Consider the following 14,266-nt stretch of genomic DNA (forward strand, 5'->3'; position numbering starts at 1 on the left):
TGGGTGTCCCAGGGCCTTGCCCTGCAAAACTTGCTCTTCTGACCAGTAGCTGGTTAGAAATGCAGAATCACCCTCTTCATATCATTCTGCCATGACCTTTGAAACCCCCAGGGCACTTACTTCATCTCTACCTCAGAACGTCTCATTCACAGACCCATGTTCCCTTTCTGTCTCTGAACCTCTCATGCATATGGGATCTCCTCCTCTCTCGTGTATGCGGGGTTCCCATACATGTATTAAATTTGGCTATTTTCTCTTGCTAAAAAGAAAAGAAATGTAGACTCTTGGGCCCAACCCACTCTTATGGAATCAGCGCCTTCATTTGTCGATTCCTATGCGCGTTGATGTTTGGGAAGCACTGCTTTAGGACACCCCAGAGAAAAGGCCAAAACCAGCAACAGACAAACAATGCCACCCCCCCCCCCCAGGTCCCTACCTCAGGAGCTTACATGCTGGTTTAGGAGCACACACCACACGTGCGAAAAATGTCATGAACGTGGCCGTTATGAAATGTGTCGTTAGTGCCGTGCGGGCTGCTCCAGGACAAATAGAACGCATATTTTAAGAGGGTACAGAAGAATGAGTACAGTTAAGAGGGAGTACAGTTAAGAGGGGTCAATCTGGGCAGTGTCCCCACAAGTGGTGAGGTTTTGATAAGCACGTGTAAACAGAGAGGAAAACGACGGGGAAGGGCATTTCAAGGGGACAGGTCAGGATAAACATGGGAGGAGGCATACTGTAAATTCTAGGCAGTGGCCTACAGATATTTTGTTATCTTACGCATGGCCCCAAACTTTCATTGGCTGTTTCCAGCACATGATATGTGTAACTTCATCACATTTTATATATCTTGGTTTAGTAAGTGATTCTCCTGGGAATTCTGCAGATGTGTTCACTAACATGCAAACTTCTTTGGATTGAAACCGGGCAAGTCCTCACCCTTTCCTTTCTTGTGCAATTAATTGGTGGTGATTTCTAGTTTTATTATGATCAGGGAAAAGGAAACTCCTTACACGCGGACTCTCCTAAACTGCTAGGACCTAATGTTGAACAAATCTTCTCTGCAAAGCTCTTAATCATATCTCATAAACAAGGAATCCCAAATGTGTTTTCTTCTGTTTCTAGTTAACGTTAAATCATCCTTGAGGGCCAGGAATGAACGTGAAAATGGGGAACTTGCTTGTTCCCTTATCGTTACTTCTAGATATAGTTTACAAAACAAAAGTGATTGCACAGAAGATGACACCCAGAGTTTCAGTGTTTATTTTCCAAATGATCTGGTGTGACTGGAACCCTTTCCTCGTCGTACACGTAACCGATGACCACAAGGGTTGTCATGGTATGTAGTAGAGGGTATGAAACGGAGCGTGTAAGAGCGCCTCTACTGGATGCCTGAGGGAAAGCACATAAGAATGTTATCGAGCAAAAGCGGGTTCTTTCACGTGGCGCCTTGGAGTAAAACCCAACATTAAGTATTGAGGAAAACAAGTCTTTATTTACACTACTCCAACCTGGGGGCAGGGGCTGGGAGCACTTTAGCTCAGAGCCCTGTTCTCCTATAGGACCCAGCACTTCCCTTGCTCCCTAAAAGGCTATAAGCCAAAAACATGCCCAGAAGTCACCCATTCCTTATCTGTCAGCTCTCTCCTTTAGGATTTGGGGTACAATGTCACCAGCCTCCTTATAATAGTCCAGGAAAGCATGCATCATGTTGCACCAGATCATGGTGAAGTCCAGGTTTTTTTTGTGTGTGTTTTTTAAAAATATTTTTTTTATTTATTTTTGGAGAGAAGGGAGGAAGGAAGGAAGAGAGGGAGAGAAACACCTATATGTGGTTGCCTCTCGCGCGCCCCCAACTGGGGACCTGGCCTGCAACCCAGGCATAAGCCCTGACTGGGACTCGAACCTGCGACCCTTTTGTTCACAGGCCGGCGCTCAATCCACTGAGCCACACCAGCCAGGGCAAGTCCAAGTTTTAACAGAGTTCGTTCAGCCTATCCTGAGTTCCAAAAGTCCAGGCTTTGAAGTCCGCTGAAGTCGGCACGGTTAAAGCAGCAGCTGCAACTTTCTTACTCGCCCAGGCCACATGGCCAGACTATTCCTACAGACTGAATAGTTGCCCCTTCCTTCTCTCGGACCACATGGCCCCTCTCTTTACCTCCTTACAAACCACATGGTTCTACCTTCTTTTTTTCTTTTCTTTTTTTTTTTTTAACAGGCATAACTCTTTTGCTAATAATCCTTTTAAAAGCACACCAATAAGGAATTCTGACTTCTTGAACAAATATATATGATCAGCAACTAATTGTGCTACAAAGTTTAACAGTACTTGCAAAGGGCCAAAATGGTTCTCCCTTCTAATGGCTGCTGCCTTATTTTTAAATTCCTGACCGTGGCCTGTGACGCAGTGGATGTGGTAACTGGGTTCTGGCCATTCGAAGAAACTTGAGCAGGCCCCATAAACTCTTGTCACCGTTCTATGGCCAGAGTCCCTCCTAGCTCCTTGGCACCGTGGAAGAACCGCAGCTATTAGCGTAACTAAGACACTAGCTACCCCCCATAGATATGCAGAGGCATCCCTTAGGAAAAATGGCTGTGCTCTACTGAGTCCCATCCCCCAAATTTTGGGGGCCCCTTTCTTTTCACCCTGTAACAACAGGAATGTCTTCTCACAGCTTCCTGAAACAGTACCAAAGTAAATTGGAGGCTCCCGAAGAGAAATTGGATCATGTGGAGGCGATACATACTTTAGATAATTCTTTAGAATAATTCCACCATAAGCTCAGGGAGTCTATCCCCTTCTCTGAGCCATGTTGCAAGTTGCTGAGGTCAGAATGGAGCCCTGAGTCTGTCCGCGTGGGTATCTGCCCTATTGCTTCAGAGCGCACATTTCTTTGCCCAGCAACGCCCTTGGTGGGGGGTGGAGGGGGCAATTACCCAGAGATGAGCTGACTGCTCATCTCTGTCAGAGCCTATCAGCATTGAGCTTGTCACCAGCTGCCAGGTGCACCTGGAGAAAATGCTTTCTGTATTCATAGAGGTAATTTTGGTTGATAGGAATAGCATCAAGGGAAGGCAATGGCGTCACCAAATCAATACTTGAGTTTCACAAATTAATGTCTTGGCTCTGGCTCTGCATTTATATTCAGGAGGCCTTCACTCCCAGGCAGAAACACTAAATGAAACAGACATTTCGCTCCCAACGACAACAAATTCCCTTTTCTTAATGAGAAGTCAGCTAGAGACTTGATACGTTCAAGAAAATTCGTCGAGAACGTCCGTTAACTGGGAATTTTACAATGTTTATTGTGGCATGCCTCTAGGAAAGAATGCGGAGAACCTGGGAGAGGGAAGCGTCACGCCTGGCATGAATGCTGGTTATAAGAACAAATCTTTCTACACCCGTGTCCATAGCAGCATGACTCACAATAGCTCAAACATACAAGCAACCCAAGTGTCCATTGATACACAAATCGTAAACAAAGTGTGACATATACAATAGAGTATTATTCAGCTTTAAAAAGAAATTCTGATGCAAGCAACAGCACGGATGAAACGCGAAGACATTATGCCAAGTGAAGTAAGTCAGCCACAAAAGGAAAAATCCTACATGGTTTCACTTATATGAAGTACTTAACGTACTTAAGTTCACACGGACAGAAGGTAGACTGGTGGTTACCAGGGACTTTGGGAAGGGGGTAGGAGGGGTTATTGTTTAACGGGTAGAGTTTCAGTTTGAGAAGATGAAAAAGTTCTGGATATGGATGGTGGTGATGGTTGCACAACTATGTGAATGTACTTATTGCTACTGAACTGCCCTGCCTGGTGTGGCTCAGGTAGTTGGAGCACTGTCCTATAAACCGAAAGCTCACTGGTTCGATTCCTGGTCAGGACACATGCCTCAGTTGCACAATCGATGTTTCTCTCCCTCTTTCTCTCCTTCCGTTCCCCTCTCTCTGAAATCAATAAGCATGTCCTTGGGTAAGGATAAAAAAAAAAGTTATAAAAATGGCTAAATGGTAAATTTATATTATGTGAATTTTGCCACAAAAGAAAAATAAAACGAATTTTCTTTCATCCTTCAGCCAGAGATCAAGCCCTTTATTTAAAGAGATCTTAACATCATTTGTTCCAAGGAGACTTCTCAGAAATGATCAGGAGGGTACAAAAGGTTTAACCCCTAAATTGAGTTTACTTTTGGACAGAGATTTATAATCATAGAGGTCGACAAACTGATTTCATTATCAGTCATGATAGCAACATGGTGAAACAAGGTTTACCAGCTGAGCAGTTTTCCTACCTTGTAGATCAGGGCTTTTCAAACTGGAAGGCGCATGGGAATCACCCAGGCATCTGGTTAAAAGTGCGGATTCTGGTTCAGTAGGTTTTGGGTGGGGCTTGAGATTCTGCTTCTCTAACCAGCTCCTGGGTATTGCAGATTCTTCAGGTCCAGGGACCCCATTTTAAGTACCTAGAGTGTAGACATCTCTTCAGTTAGGACTCCTGCCCACATCTCGGGAGTACTAACCCCCTCGTGAAAACTGAACACCAGCGCAGGCATCGCCTGGGCTCCGCGGAGGGAGAGTCTCTGGGTGATACGAATCATTTTGGCATCCTCTCACTTTGAGTCTTCGTGCCATCGAAAGTCAGGTGTCAGGGATCTATAACTCCTATTTTTTGCCCAATGCAAGCATGAACAAACCATAAATAAATCCCTTGCCCTTTAGGTATAGGCCAGATAAGGTAAATTTTCCCAAACCATGCTTATAAGAAGGAAGAAAAAAGAGAAGGAGGTGGGTGGAAGACAAGCAGTAAAGAGGAATAGGGATGGAGAGAGAGGGAGAAAGAATAGGAAAAAGAAAAACAAAAAACAAGACTTCTTTTGAAGTCCTCTATAAGAATTCTTTGTGGCCCTCCATTGCTTTCAGGCTAACGTTCAAACTCCATGGAAAGGCCTCTAGGGTGAGGCCCCTGCCCACCTGTTGCCATTCCCCTCCGTGTTCAGCCATAATGAATTCTGTTCTTCCTTGCTTTTACAGTTGCTCGCCCGTTGATCTGGAACCTCATCCCCTCCTTGTTTCGCCTGCCTCAGGCATTGTCTCTTCTGGAAAGACTTCTCGAACCTTGTTGCCACCCTCATTGCCTCTCCTCTGTGTTGGCTGTCCTTCTCTGTCTTGAGCTCACACAGTGCTTACCTCAGACAATAGCACTTCACAGTGTATTTTCATTGTATTCCCTTGTCTGTGTTCCCTGAGGGATGGACAATGCCGTTTGTCCCTGCAACAGTGTCTAGAACGTATGAAGTGCTCGAGCAATGTTTGTTGAAAGAATGAGCAAATGCAAACTGTAAGTATATGACATTTGAAGAAGACATTGCTTAGTTCCTAAAACACCACGAAGTTGCCCTCAGAGTGACTTTTCTAAAGGTCAAACACATTGACACCAATTTCTGTGTTCCAGCAACTGTGACTGCACTCCCCCGTTCTGATAAACTGTATTTCCCCAGCTTCCTCATTTTATAGTATCTTCCCTGGAAGACCAAACGCAAAAACATACACAAGATGATAACAGTTTTTAGATAACATTTAGCAGAAGGCTAGAATCTCTGACTCTTAGTGAGCTGGCTGTACCTTCTTTATGGCCCATTCGACCCTAAAATAAGTGTTTAAAATTGCAGATGCTCCAAACTTGAGGTCTTGGGATATGTAGCTGCTACTAACAACCTCCAAAGCGGTATATCTATGTGTGTGTCTGTAAATTTCTACATAGAGAGTGCCCACTTTATGCAAAGTACTGTACCGGGGCCTTTGGGTGGCCCTTTACTTGTCTGGTTGGTGCCACTTAATTCCATGGCTTTAGCCCCTACCTAAGTCCCTGTCCTTCCCTAGCTTCCATCTCTCTCATCAACTCTGGACACATACTTCTAACAGCCAGTGGGGCTTGCCCTCCTGAATGTCACACCTCCCAGGACTCACCTAGTGTGTTGAATAGCCTTCCTGTTGATTTCTTGGCTTCCAATCCCGCCCCAGGATAACCCTTCCTTCAGACCGTTGCTAAAATGTCCTTTTAAAGCCCGAACATAATATGTATGGTCCCTCCTTTATTTAATACCCTTTAACAATTCCCTTCTATCCATACAATAAAGTCCAAAGACCACAGCAAGACCTACAAGGCTTTGTGGGGCTCACCTTTTATCCCATGTACCTTCTCAACCTCCTCTCTGACATTCTCCCTACACATCTTAGCTCTACCGTTTCCTCAGCGCATCAGGCTGGCTCCTTCTTTGGGGACTTTCCAGATGCTAGAAATTTCAGCCTAGAAACGTCCTGTTTATCTCCGAGCTCCACCCAGACGTCACCTCCCTTGGGAAGACTTTAGCTCTAGGCACTCAGGGCATGCTTCCCTTACAGCACCGCTCACGTTGTAATTATTTTTTTATGTGCCTCCCTCCCTGCTGGACTGAGCTCCTAGAAGGAGCTCACTGTCTTTTGTATCTTGGCCTTTGACACAGTAGTTGGTGCATCTCCAGCTCGCCATGAATGTGCAATGAGTGACTGACCGAATAATTAAATGAGTAAGTAATTGACCGGGATATGAGTCAGGATAAAAACAGTAAGAAAGGTACAAATAAACTGCTGCTGTCGGGTGTTCCGGGGACTGAGGCATATTTATTTTGGAGACCAAAAAAAGACTGTGTGCGAGGGGAGGGGTGTTGTGGGGCTGGGTGAAAAAGGTGAGGGGGCTGAGAACTGCAGACTGGCAGTTACAGAACGGTCACAGGCATGTACAGTATTACAACATAGGGAATACTGTCAATAATATCATAACAATTATGTATGGGGCCAGGTGGGTCCTGGAAACATCAGGGGACCACTCTGTAAGGTACCTGATGGTCTAACCACTCTGCTGTGCATCTGAAACTAGTAGGGAACAATATTGAATGCATACTGTCATCGTAAAAAAGGCCGTATACATTCAAACCCCGGTTCTCGAGTCTCTCCCATCTCAAACAGTTTAGTTCTCCACCAAGTTGTTCTCAGAAAAAAATATCTCAGTTGTCAGAAACAACTTTGGGTCTCACTGGTGTGACTCAGTGGACTGAGTGCTGGCCTGAGAACCGAAGCATCACTGGTTCGATTCCCAGTCAGGGCACATGCCTGGGTTGCGGGCCAGGTCCTGAATTGAGAGGCAACCACACATTGGTGTTTCTCTCCTTCTCTTTCTCCCTCCCTTCCGTTCTCTCTAAAAATAAATAAATAAAATCTTTAAAAACAACAACAACAACTTTGGTTCTCGACCCAACAGCCTTTTCTTGCTGGTACCTGTATGGTTCGTTATGCGTCTCTCAGGAGACAAAGGAGAGAACATGCCAGTATGAACAGGATTTAGTTTTCAAATAAATTGCTTCTCAAACAGCCTTCAGGAATGAATTAAGTTCAAGAACCAAGGTTCCGCTGTAACTGACTGCAATCTTTCAGTTGAACCCTATATATTTGTTCGTGCCTTAATGAAAGACTCACTCAGATCCAGGCATGGCCCACTCCTTTCCCAACTCCTACCCCAAAATCAAATTAGTTTTCACCTTCTATCTCTGGTATAATATTAGATCTTTAGTTCACTGTAGCTTTGCATTTAGTGATCTGGTTTCTTGTAAGAATTTACCTACTTGTAAAGGAAGATCCCTTCTCTTTTCTAAAAAGGATTTAAGTGGCAGCCTCCTAACTGATTATGGGTTCCCACTGTTGCCTCTTCTATAGAAAGTACCCAATAAACGTTTGTTGGATGAGGATGTAAAGGATTGCCCAGGCCCCAGCGGTACTTTTGAGTAGCTTGGCCAGCACTCATGTCTCTCAAGAACTACGCGGTACCCAGCGGGCACACCCTCCCCGCCCTGCGGGTTTGACTGCATTTCTGCACACTCTCAATTCCTTGGGGTCACACATTGTTTCACACACACCTTTTGAACTGAGAACTCTGAAGGCCTGTGTATCTTCACAGCTCCAAGTGCCTGTGGTGCTGACGGGCCCCCGTGCGGCGCCTGTTTTCCCACTTGTACCTGAATGTCCTCAAGTCTGGAGGAATAACAAACACACATCGACAGACGGAGTGGACTTATTTAGTCACAGGTGCGTTGTTTCTATACTACTGGCAACCCTCTCAGGCTCCTTATCCTCCTTTCCAAAAGAGAGAAGTGTTCACAGAGCAGGAAAATGCAACACCAGGGCCGTTCCTGCGGGGCCCAATCAAGGAGCAAAGTCTGTTCACCTCCACAACTTTCCCACGGGCCCATTGTGTAGAGGGGCCCTGCACAGATTTTGGAATCCAAAGCTCTGGCTTTTCAGGTCTGGGCTTGATTTCCCAGGTAATAATGGGATGTCTGTGTTTTCTGCAGGTTAAATTGTTCCCTCAGAGCAGAATGATCATTTTATTTCTTGTTTTTTTTCCTCTGTCATAGAACATTATTGCCTGCTGTCCTTCTCTGTTCCTGATAGGTCCTCGCATTTCTGAGCGATGTGGGAAGGACCCACTGTCTTTCATGCAGGGATGGGCCCCCAGGTTCAAACCCATCTGATTGCACTGAACCCAGTTGTTTTAGGGACAGCCTGTGACCTGAAATGATCTAATCGGAGAGCACCTCAGGAGTTTACCGAGAATGTTGGGACTTGGACTCTTCTCAGCTTGGTCAGTGGCACATCTTATTTCTGCTACAGCCACAGTGGAGAGCTGGAAGCTGCCAAGAGTGAGGAAGGGCTGCATCACAGACAATGAAAGAATGAATCCACCCAGAGGAAGCAGAGCCAAGACATGGATCCCTGTTGTTTGAGTCCTGGATCACACTGTACCTGCAGCCCTCATGAGCCAATAGATTCTTTTTATGGTTTTAGCCTGTTGAGGTTGTTTTATTTCACTTGGAACATTAAACTTTCTAACTGATGAGCCTTAGTTGGATTATAAACAATGTGACAGAAGAGATTGCATCTGTCTTGATCACCATCGTACCCCCTGGCACAGAGCAGGCATGCAATAAATACGTTTTGCATGAATACATTTCAGCTGGAAGAAGCACCTTCTATAAACTCCCCTTTACCAATGTGACTACTAAGGAACCTGTTGTTCTGCAGAAAAATAGTGATGTGGCTCTAGAAGCCAGGATCTCACCCCACCAGGAAGTCTCCCAGGAAATACATTACATCGGGGTCTTTGAGAAGGCCCCAAAATAGCAGCACCCCCCAACCTTTCTGTGAGTTTTTAACTGAATTAGAAGATGGCAATAACCTAGAGGAGGACCAAAAATAAACTTTATTACTAATAAAGCTTTTATTAACCTTTATTACTAATAAAACTAACCTTTATTACTACTAATAAATAACCTTTATTACTAATAAAGCTGATGTTAGAGGATGTGGCTTATATTATCAAGCCAGTGAGCTTCCCAATACCCAACCTCAGAATTAGACAGACTTGGCCAGAACGGGTCCCCTTCCCACCCAGAGGGAGCAGTGTTGACTCCCAAAAAGAAAGAACGAGAATATGGTAGGAAGCACAGTTTCTCCTTCCAAACTCATCAGTCATATTAAGCCACTTCTCCCCAGAGAAGAATGAGGGGGTGGAGGAAGCCAGGCGCAGTAGGCTAATTGGGCTCTTTCACAAGGAGGGACACAGCCAGAGTGGGAAGATGGGGTCTCCCTAGAACGTGTCAAGTGAGACTTGGTCAGGTCTGTTGATTCGGCTGTGGGTTATTTTTCAAAGAGTGGAGTTGGTTTGCTAAAATATTCTCCATGAAATAAGTGACACATCACAGTAATATCAAGCTCCCGAAGAAGTTAGAGTCTGTTTAGAATCATGCAAAAGTCAAAGGAAGAAGCAAAGATTCACGATAAAATTCCACAACCAGAGGCGCTAGGTGGTAATAATCTCTGTGCTCACTCACCACTTACTGTGCCGTCAAAGGCATTTCAAGAGCAATGAAACCTCACACCCGTCAGTTTCTTTCTGGACGATCTCAGAGCCACACTGTGCCTCTTTGTCACCAGGAGAGCACAGCCAAGTTTAACTCCTTGGTGGCACATGGGAAATAGCACTTCACAGTGAATTCCAGGAAATCTAGGGAAATACTAGCCAGGAAGCTGTTACCATGTTCCCAATTTCCTCAAAGTCAAGGCTGGGGCTGAGAGCATGCTTCAAAACAAATGGTCAAACAATGTGACTTTCTGTCACATGCTTTTGGATTTACTTACCCAGAACCCTTTTCCTGCTTTAGTTATTTTTGTTTAAGGTAGACATTTACCATCCAGATTTTAAGAGGTTTTCCAAAGGGGAAAAAAAAAACACCATTGTTTGTAAATTTGAAGTTTGGTGGACAAGTGAATTACCAGATCAATGGGGCAATAATGACCTCCCAAATTAGCCAACAGTACATCTAAAATTCAATGGTTTTTAACTGAAAACTGTGGTGTTAGCTGTTTAATGCAACTAAGCACAGGGAGAGCCAGGATGCCCTAAGCCCAGCGTGGATCTCCTCTGGTCTGGCTGCTAAGACAGCTCCCTGGGGGACTTGATACTGGAGGTCACTAAGTAAGCTTAGCTTGCCAGTCATGGGCGAGGCCCCAAGCTGGCAATGGAAACCTGCAACACAGCAGATCAAGACAATATGTTCCCACCCTCTCTTCTCAAATACAAAACTATTTTCTCATCTATTACCTGCCCCTATTTTTACCATCAGGAGCCCTCCAGTGCCACTTGAGCTATCAATAACTGGCAGTGAGTTTTGCAATTAACAACTGCCCAGAATCAATTCCAAGGAACTGCACAGAAACCATTTCCAAAAAAAAGCAGATTTGGGGATAACACAGCTGCTTACCTGTCCTCCAATCTTTTTCTTACCCTACACATCATCTGCTGGAAGAACCTGAAACTCAAACCATGTGCTAAATGCCAGCTCAGAGTCCATGGTAGATATCTGATTGACTAATGATTGACTGACGAGTACCTAAAGGAAAGGGATGAGCAGTGCTGTGTAATTCATAATGAAGCGCGATTTTCCTGCTGACTCAATACCTCTCCTTTCTAATTTCAGACCAAGGACCCCAGGGAAAGATTTGGGTAAGAAACTTGGCTTCAGCGTAAAAGCCACTGAAGTCTGTTCTTCTCCAGCAGAGAAGCAACAGGGAATCGGCAACTGGAATGTGCACATCCCAGTCTTTGGTTTATCTCCCTCATCAACGGTACCAAGGAGGGGTCCTCTGTGAAGCTGAACTTCCCACCTGGCCCAAGCCAATTGGTGACATAACCCAAGGCTCTGCTCACCTGCGACAGGGAGTCAGTCCCCTCACCAGGCCCTCTAAGTGACACTTTCCAATTCTGAAGACTGTGGAGTCTCCAATTACTTGATAACTAGGGGGCATATATTTTCAGAGATATTCTGTCATCTGGGCAGCCTCGAGTGGATATTTTTTCTGTCTTTCCTCATTATCCTGATTGGGTGGGTTTGGGGGAAAAAAAACCCCACAAAAACAAAAAACCCTCCAAGGGCAGCAAGCTTGGAGGAAGTGCTTGTTAATGTAACAGGGAGAGGGGAGGGAGACGGCCAGCTGCAGCCCAGAGCCGCTCCAGCCCCTGGAACCCTCAGCGAGCTCGCACAGAGATTTATGGGTCTGCTTTTCCCCCAGGGTCCCACGTTGGCTTCTATAAATCAGCCTGAGCTGAGCAGCTCTCAAGGGACCTAGTGTTTCCAGAAGAGACCAAGGTGACAGAACCATGGAGATGCCATAGCTTGTACACCGGCCCCATGGTCAAGGGCTCATCCCCCGGGACGGAGGGCAACTTCTGTCTTGTCCCTTGTGTGCAAAATGCCAGGATGCCCCTGGCTGGAAGAGGTAGACTCTGTTGTCAGCTGTGGGAAAAAAAAAGCAACCAGAGTTGCTATTTACGCCCTGAACTGCGAGCTGGGTAAAAATAGTGCTAGCAGCGTGGTCCAGCTTCCAACCCCACTGCAGAAAGAGATTATTTTTGGACGAGAAGACTTTCCTCCCCACCCACAGATCTGAAAATGGCCACATCCCCGGAGGAGAAGAGGGGAGACGTTCCCACGCAAAGGTGAAATATATCTCCTGCTCCACAGCCCTGCACAGGACAACACAGGAAGAACCAGTTTAGAAATGCTTCCCCTGACAGCCAGGTCAGGCCCAGCACAGACCTGCAGGTGACCTAGTTCAAGGCACAGTGAGAATTAATTAACTTCGACTGCAGCGAGAGGAGGCAGATGTCTGAACCTGGATGCTACCACCAGCCTGTTTCTTATTGCTGCTAAGCTGTTTGTGTGCCTTTCAAAACAGGAAGAAACAAGAATTTCCAAAAGTGTACATAAGGCCTCCAAACAATAGCTTAGGTTATCTGCTTGCTTGAGAGCTTGGGAAGGGCTCTCCGGCCCTCTCAGGATGGAGTATAATGTGGCTATAAAATGATGAACACGTTCCCATAAGCCTGGTCTGGTTCCAGTTCTGTTTGTGGGGTCTCTTGACTGCTGGGGGCTGAAACCCTTCCCTGGTGTCTGGGGTCCGGGGATCTCCTTCAGGTTTAGGAAGTGACCCATGTAACAGGCAGTTACGGGACAGCCACTTCTTTCTTCCCAGTGAACAGGTATTTGTAGATACATGTGAGTATGGAGATTATGATCCCTGTGCAACTCTAGAGAGACATACACATGTAGATAGTTCCTAGGCTATGTGAAAAACGGTAGAAAAAATACCAGATTAATACTGTTATTAAATTGTTCTATAGTCCGAAAGTGCCCAGGTCACCCAGAACTGAGCCCAATAGGTGCGTAATAAATGTTTTTAGAAAGGAAGAGGGAAATATCCCAAATCCTGTCTCCATCTGAGCCTCCTTCTTCCAAGATCCAGGTACCAAAACAGATCTTCTCCTCTGAGCCAGCGTGCCTAGGATTCCCCGAGCAACGAAACAAAGGAGGCGGGGAGATGGCAACACGGCACCCCCCAGCCCCTCAGCACCCCCAGCAACAGGCGTTCATGCGCCTGACCGCAGTGTGGGTGTTGCACTGGTGACAGAGGGAGCGACGGCAGGGGCCAGGCGGAAGCGACCGGAAAGACGGGGACGCACCTCGAGCACACGGGCCGCTCACTGCAGCCTGGCTTTCCCTCTGGCCTCTCAGGCAGACCTGCGTTTTAGTCTCACCTTTGATGTGTGACTGTCACTTGACCTTTTTAAATGGCCCCCGTGCGTTGGTGGCGACGAGATGTAGCAGCGTACAGGGAGCATGTGTTCAGAGCCTGGTGCCGAGGGAGGGATCCCATGAACCCAATGTCCGGGAGCAGTTCTGTTTTCCCTCTGCTGCACCGTGGGCCAGATTTTGGAATCTATCCTACTTCTATCTACCGGACGGTGACAAGTCTACCAAATGACTCCAATCTTAGCTCCGTGAGAAATGCATTGTGTTTACAGAACTTACTGGAAACTTCCTGGGACGTTATTAGGCCTTTCTGCGCCCTGCCCTTCATTCGTGCAGACCTTCACCTCTCTGCGGGCCTTCACTTCTGCTTCCACCCACTTCCCCAAGCCTTATCAAGAAGCCAGAAATAGAATCTCCCTACGCAGAGGTCTCTGCCAACAGCTGGCCAGGGAGCTCTGGCCAGCGGAGGGCGGGGTCAGCACTGGCTTCCCAGTGCGGGGAGGCCACAGACATGGAGCCCCAGCGCCCCTTTCCACGTCTCACCAGCTGATGACATCACGAGGGAAGAGCTGCTGCTCTGCTGTGTTCTGGCTGTTCACACTATTTGTTCTCTGGGCTCTGAGACTCCCCAAGGACCTGGGAAAGACGTCTATATACCCCTTTGCCTGGGACAGCTTCAGGCTCCCGTTCCCAGCGTTGAGACATCCAGCGAGTGCTGACTCCAGCCCAGGAACCAGCGGAGCGCAGTCTCTGGCTGGCTCGCTGACCTCTTACAGAGGATTGTAGGCCAGGGGGGCCAGGCTCCCCTCTCTGGCCTAGGTCAGCTTCCTCCTGAGTCAGCGTTCTCCACCTCCCTATTAATAGCCACTGCTCTGGCTGGTTCCACTCACAGGATGATTACAGTTCAGTAACACGTCTCAAATACGGAAGCAGTAAACTTCCGGGAGCAGGGCTGCTGCGGACCTGTGGCCCTCAGGCAGAAAGAGCAGCCAGAGAGAGTTGGGGCGACTAAGTCGTTGGCCTTCGAGACAAAGCACTGCTTTGGGGTTTCTATCTTTCCGAGCTGCCGCTGGTTTA

General features: G+C 46.7%; 1 long non-coding RNA gene across 2 annotated transcripts; it reads right to left on the reverse strand.

Annotated features, from left to right (window-relative positions):
- Positions 1-1,276: 1,276 nt before the first annotated feature.
- Positions 1,277-13,538, reverse strand: LOC149998648 (uncharacterized). Of its 2 annotated transcripts, XR_016514157.1 has the most exons (5): positions 10,862-10,916; positions 8,649-8,731; positions 7,958-8,072; positions 4,301-4,471; positions 1,277-1,392 (listed from the first exon to the last, which is right to left on the reverse strand). It is a non-coding gene; the product is annotated as an uncharacterized LOC149998648 (long non-coding RNA). The 2 variants fall into 2 exon arrangements; XR_016514158.1 differs by lacking the exons at positions 8,649-8,731; positions 10,862-10,916 and adding an exon at positions 13,469-13,538.
- Between the last annotated feature and the right edge of the window lie 728 nt (positions 13,539-14,266).

This window comes from Furipterus horrens, unplaced genomic scaffold (genome assembly GCF_987537825.1).
Source record: "Furipterus horrens unplaced genomic scaffold, mFurHor1.1.pri manual_scaffold_11, whole genome shotgun sequence".
NCBI lineage: Eukaryota > Metazoa > Chordata > Mammalia > Chiroptera > Furipteridae > Furipterus > Furipterus horrens.